Here is a 6,064-nt window from a genome sequence, read left to right on the forward strand (position 1 = left end):
ATACAATATTTTGAGAGAATGATTTACCACAGATATCACAATGATATGGCTTCTCTCCTGTATGAATACGCTTGTGATTAGTTAAATTACCATTTTCAGAGAATGATTTGCCACAGATATCACAGTGAAATGGTTTTTCTCCTGTATGAATACACTTGTGTTTAGTTAAGTCCAATCTCTGAGAGATTGCTTTACCACAGATATCACAATGATATAATGATTTTCCCATATTGTTCGACATCTTTTAGATGGATGAAAATAGACCCAATCCTTGGCCTTTCTCACCAAATTAAAGTTTTACTCCTATCTTTATCCTTCTTTTTATAGCTTATTCCTTACAAATATTTCCACTGCAAACTTCACTGATATCTAAAGATGCTATAAATTAGAAAGTCATCAAAGAGTAACGAGAATGCAAAGCATCAGCTAATGAAATAGAAAAATGTTGCTATTAATCTCAGTTCTGAGCAAACATTTCATAGAATTTCTACCAAAGATTTATAGAAATAGGCTTAGATGCGTTCTGTGTAAACTTTTCCTCAAGACTTTAAAAGATGAAAAATGTTGAAGATGTATTCATTATAAAAGAAATTTCTTTGATGCCAATGTCATCCGTAAATCTGAAATAATAAAGAAACAGAATTAGATAGAGAGGAAAGATCAAAAGAGAAATGTTACAATATTTCTTTATTAATTAACAAATGACATCATATAACATTGGGTGTAATCTACATATTTGTAAACTATAGCTACACCTTCAAATTGTGTGAAGAGCTGATCTCTAACTATGGAGGGGATCTGTGGGATAGGTATATATATATATTTGTACATATTCTAAAATTGGAATGACATACAGAAGATTAGCATGGCCCCCTGCACAAGGATGACATGCAAATTCGCGAAGAGCTCCATATTTTTTCACAGGCGGTGCCCCAGCATGGCCGCAGCCTTAAGGCTGGATCATATAAAAGAGTAAGGGAGATTTGGCTGTTGTTTCTAGCACATCATAACACTACCCTCCTCTTTTACTTCTAACTTTCGCATATATTTATTAAATCTTTTCGGTTTGAACGGCAGTTTTTTAAATATTTTCCACGGCGCAGGAGTGGCTGTGTGGTAAGTAGCTTGCCTACCAACCACATGGTTCCGGGTTCAGTCCCACTGCGTGGCATCTTGGGCTAGTGTCTTCTGCTATAGCCCCGGGCCGACCAATGCTTTGTGAGTGGATTTGGTAGACGGAAACTGAAAGAAGCCTGTCGTATATATGTATATATATATATGTATGTTTGTGTGTCTGTGTTTGTCCCCCTAGCATTGCTTGACAACCGATGCTGGTGTGTTTACGTCCCCGTCACTAAGCGGTTCGGCAAAAGAGACCGATAGAATAAGTACTGGGCTTACAAAAGAATAAGTCCCGGGGTCGAGTTGCTCGACTAAAGGCGGTGCTCCAGCATGGCCGCAGTCAAATGACTGAAACAAGTAAAAGAGTAAAAGGGTAAAAGAGTAACTAAACACTTTTAAACTTCGTATACTGGTAGAATATGTTTATAAAACATCTTCTTCTCTTGGCTTTATTGAGAAAATTCTATAGTTTGTAAGATATTTGTTGTTGTTTTTTCTTCAATTTCAACCAATCACTGACGTCTATTGAGGTAAAAAAAAAAAACACTCTCCAAGAGTCCTTATCATTTATAAACTATCTTGCCTCTCTCACACCCAACACCTCAAACTCCTTGGCTAAAGAAAGTTATGACCAAAGATATTATTGTAAATTTCTAAAAGCCACTGTGTATATCAGTGCTTTTCAAACTTTTTGCTGGAGGGGAACCCCAAGGAAACATTCCACTGGCTCGAGGAACCCCTGTGCAATAATTTAATAGTCTTATGCACACATATCTGCACAGGAGAATTAAAAATTACTGCCGATTTTAGCAGTTTTGTAACTTCTTGCGGAACCCCTGGACTGTACTGGCGGAACCCTGGTTGAAAACCACTGGTGTATATAGATAAACAAGACTTGCTTGGAGACTTGCATTCGGTACGATATGTTTATTTTGGTAGTTTTGACTTTAAGAGTCCCTCCTAGCGTGGGGCATTTATGTGTAATAATGCCCTCTATATAATATATATATATATATTTGCATTCGGTACGATATGTTTATTTAGGTAGTTTGACTTTAAGAGTCCCTCCTAGCGTGGGGCATTTATGTGTAATAATGCCCTCTATATAATATATATAAATATATATATTTGCATTCGGTACGATATGTTTATTTTGGTAGTTTTGACTTTAAGAGTCCCTCCTAGCGTGGGGCATTTATGTGTAACACTGCCCTCTATATAATACAAATAAATAAATCCAAGTGGAAAAATTTACAGATTTTTTTCTCTTATGAAGATTTTATCCTATTTCTAAATTATAGATAAACATGTATGTATATCTTACCTGTTATACAAATCAGTATTTAGTGCGAAAATAGATTTGATTTCACCAAATCTCTGTCAAGAGAAGCAAGACACATCGATGCTGTTCTCGGCATCCAAAAGGTTTGCAGCGGAAATGGAAGCACTTAGCATCAAGGGACAAAACTACCGTCTCCGCTCTCTAGTAATGTCTAATTTAATCAACTTCATCACACACCTGCTAATTGTCTAATTTAATCTGTTTTAATCTAACTTAATCTATTTTAATCTAATTTAATCGTTTGCACGCCTAAACTGAGGTAAAGTGAGTAATGATTAATATAAGTACGGTCTTCTCTTTAACTGCGTGGAATGTGAATATATCTGTTTCTTTATTGCCCTCAAAGGGGCTAAACACAGAGGGAGCAAACAAGGACACACAAAGGGATTGAGTCGATTATATCGACCCCAGTGCGCAACTGGTACTTAATTTATCGACCCCGAAAGGATGAAAGGCAAAGTCGACCTCGGCGGAATTTGAACTCTGAACGTAACGGCAGACGAAATACCTATTTCTTTACTACCCACAACAGGCTAAACACAGAGGGACAAACAGGACGGACAAAGGGATTAAATCGATCACATCGACCCCAGGCGCAACTGGTACTTAATTTATCGACCCTGAAAGGATGAAAGGCAAAGTCGACCTCGGCGGAATTTGAACTCTGAACGTAACGGCAGACGAAATACCTATTTCTTTACTACCCACAAGGGCTAAACACAGACGGGACAAACAAGACAGACACACGGATTAAATCGATTACATCGACCCCAGTGCGTAACTGGTACTTAATTTATCGACCCTGAAAGGACGAAAGGCAAAGTCGACCTCGGCGGAATTTGAACTCTGAACGTAACGGCAGACGAAATACCTATTTCTTTACTACCCACAAGGGGCCAAACACAGACGGGACAAACAAGGACAGACAAAACGGATTAAGTCGATTACATCGACTTCTTCGACTGCATGAGGAAATTAAATTTTCAACCTCGGCGGAATTTGAACTTTGAACGTAAAGGCAGACGAAATACAGCTACGCATTTCGCCCGGCGCGCTAACGATTCTGCCAGCTCGCCGCCTTTGAATCTGTGAATATATCGTAAAGAGGGACCTACTACTACTGCAGATCGCGAAGAGGTTGTGGAGAATATTTTACGTTGATTTCTGTATTTATTTAGTCGAGTTTCCTTAATTTCATATCGTACCATTTTCACCAGATTTAGTTTTCGTTTGACCAAAATACTAAAAGTTTTTATGCATCTCACTTTTTCTGCCAATCCTCTACCATAACCAAATTTGGTCGGTACTACTTAAGAAGAGTGGTCCCGGTGCGCGCACTCACGTACTCACGCATCCGGGCTAGCTAGTCGTGACTGGTCGATCCTTACTTTGTGTTTTTGTGTTTTATTTACTTTGCTAGGTAGTCGTTGTAGGATCGACTGGTCACGACTAGGCTACGCGAGTGCGCGCACCGGGACCACTCTTTTTAAGTAGTATCAACTTGGTCTCCTAGAACCCCCTGGGATTTGAGAGTGTCTGATTCTCCTGTGTCCTGAGTGATTATTGTTCCTGCACATTTGCCACATACAAAGACGGCCTCATCTCTTACTCTGCATGTAATTCCACTGTACCTCTTATATGTCCATAGCTTACACTAGGCGTAGTGAATAGAATTACTACTTACAATTCCGTTTTTTTCATAACGAGCATGGCCGTTTTACCTGACGGAAACTCTTTACTCTTTTGCTTCTTTCAGTCATTTGACTGCGGCCATGCTGGAGCACCGCCGCTTCAGTCGAGCAAATCGACCCAGGGACTTATTCTTTTGTAAGCCCAGTACTTATTCTATCGGTCTCCTTTTGCCGAACCGCTAAGTAACGGGGACATAAACACGCCAGCATCGGTTGTCGAGCAATGCTTGGGGGGACAAACACAGACACACACGCATATATATACACATATATACGACGGGCTTCTTTCAGTTTCCGTCAACCAAATCCACTCACAAGGCTTTGGTCGGCCCGAGGCTATAGTAGAAGACACTTGCCCAAGGTGCCACGCAGTGAGACTGAACCCGGAACCATGTGGTTGGTAGACAAGCTACTTACCACACAGCCACTCCTGAGTCTTATCTGCTGTCTTTGCTAACAACAACATCACTAGGTTAACTTTAAGGTCCTTTGATTCCAGGTTTTGCTTCTGTGCCTGAAATTTCTTTCCCAGATATGAGGAACATTAATCACTTGGACATTCCTAACACAACCGTTTTTAACAATTTACGTACATTTAGAGAGACATGGAAGTGAGAAAGCTGTAGCGAAATATATGCCTGAATTGTGGTTGTGAGATTTGTAGGGAATACATTCTCTTTAGAACGTGAAATCTTCATACACAAAGAATACAGAGGAAGGGAAAATTCTCATCTTGTCATTGACAAATATAGTCACACTAGAGAGAACCCTTCCACTGTGCAAGATGTGTGACATGATTTTCTTTTCAATCTGTTCTTCTTAGCCATAAACAGTCATGCAGAAGACAGATGTTAGAATTATGAAACGCATAAATAGTCTATACAAAGACAAAATTGTTTTAACTTTCTACCATTCTATGGCGCAGGAGTGGCTGTGTGGTAAGTAGCTTGTTTACCAACCACACAGTTCCGGGTTCAGTCCCACTGTGTGGCACCTTGGGCAAGTGTCTTCTACTATAGCCTCGGGCCGACCAAAGCCTTGTGAGTGGATTGGGTAGAAGGAAACTGAAAGAAGCCCGTCGTATATATATGTACACTTGCGTCGGAAATTAATTAGCACTTCTCAAATTTCTACATTTTCTTACATTTTCTTAATTTAATTAACTTATTATCAGAAACGAACTCGTTTTTAATCAAAAATTTATTAAAACATATCCCAGCACACCACATAATTGTTATTAATTGTGAAATTTAGTCAATATCTTGTTGCTCCTCCTTTGGCAGCAATGACAGCTGCTATGCGGGTCGGCATGCTGTCTATGAGTGCCTGCAGGTACTGTGCAGGGATGGCCCTCCATGCAGCAAGAAGTGCCCCAAACAGCTTGTGTCGGTTCCTGTATTGCTGCACATTCAAATCCCTACCCAATCGACTCCAGAGGTTCTCAATAGGGTTCAGGTCAGGTGACTGGCCAGACCAGTCCATGACCGTCACCCCATGGTCCTTGGCGAAACTGGTTGTGAGCTTGGCTGTGTGGAAGGCGCGTTGTCCTGCTGGAGCACGTACTCCTCGCCACCAAAGAGGTATCCCGTACTATCTCAACGTACTTTGCTGCGTTGATGTTGCCTTCGACGGCATAGAGCCGCCCAACACCACTGTAGCTGAACGCCCCTCACACCATCAGACCACCCCCACCATGCTTCATGGTGGGAGCAATGCAGTCTTTGTTGAAGCGCTCACCCCTGCGGTGTCACACATGGACAGGCTTGTCACTGACGAGACTGAATTGCGACTCGTCAGTGAACATCACTGTCCACTACTGCTGCCTTGCCAGTCCATTGTTGTGGGCTGTAAGGAGCGGCTGTCATGGGCGGCCCTACAGGATTTTAACCAGCTTCCAGTAATCTGGTCA

The 6,064-nt window shown here is 41.0% G+C and overlaps 1 non-coding gene across 1 annotated transcript; it reads left to right on the forward strand.

Moving 5' to 3' along the window:
- The first annotated feature begins 809 nt into the window (after positions 1-809).
- Positions 810-918, forward strand: LOC115232029. Its single transcript, XR_003883574.1, has one exon. It is a non-coding gene; the product is annotated as a U6 spliceosomal RNA (small nuclear RNA).
- Positions 919-6,064: the final 5,146 nt, after the last annotated feature.

The sequence above is a fragment of the Octopus sinensis genome, unplaced genomic scaffold, assembly GCF_006345805.1.
Source record: "Octopus sinensis unplaced genomic scaffold, ASM634580v1 Contig19113, whole genome shotgun sequence".
In the NCBI taxonomy this organism is placed as follows: domain Eukaryota; kingdom Metazoa; phylum Mollusca; class Cephalopoda; order Octopoda; family Octopodidae; genus Octopus; species Octopus sinensis.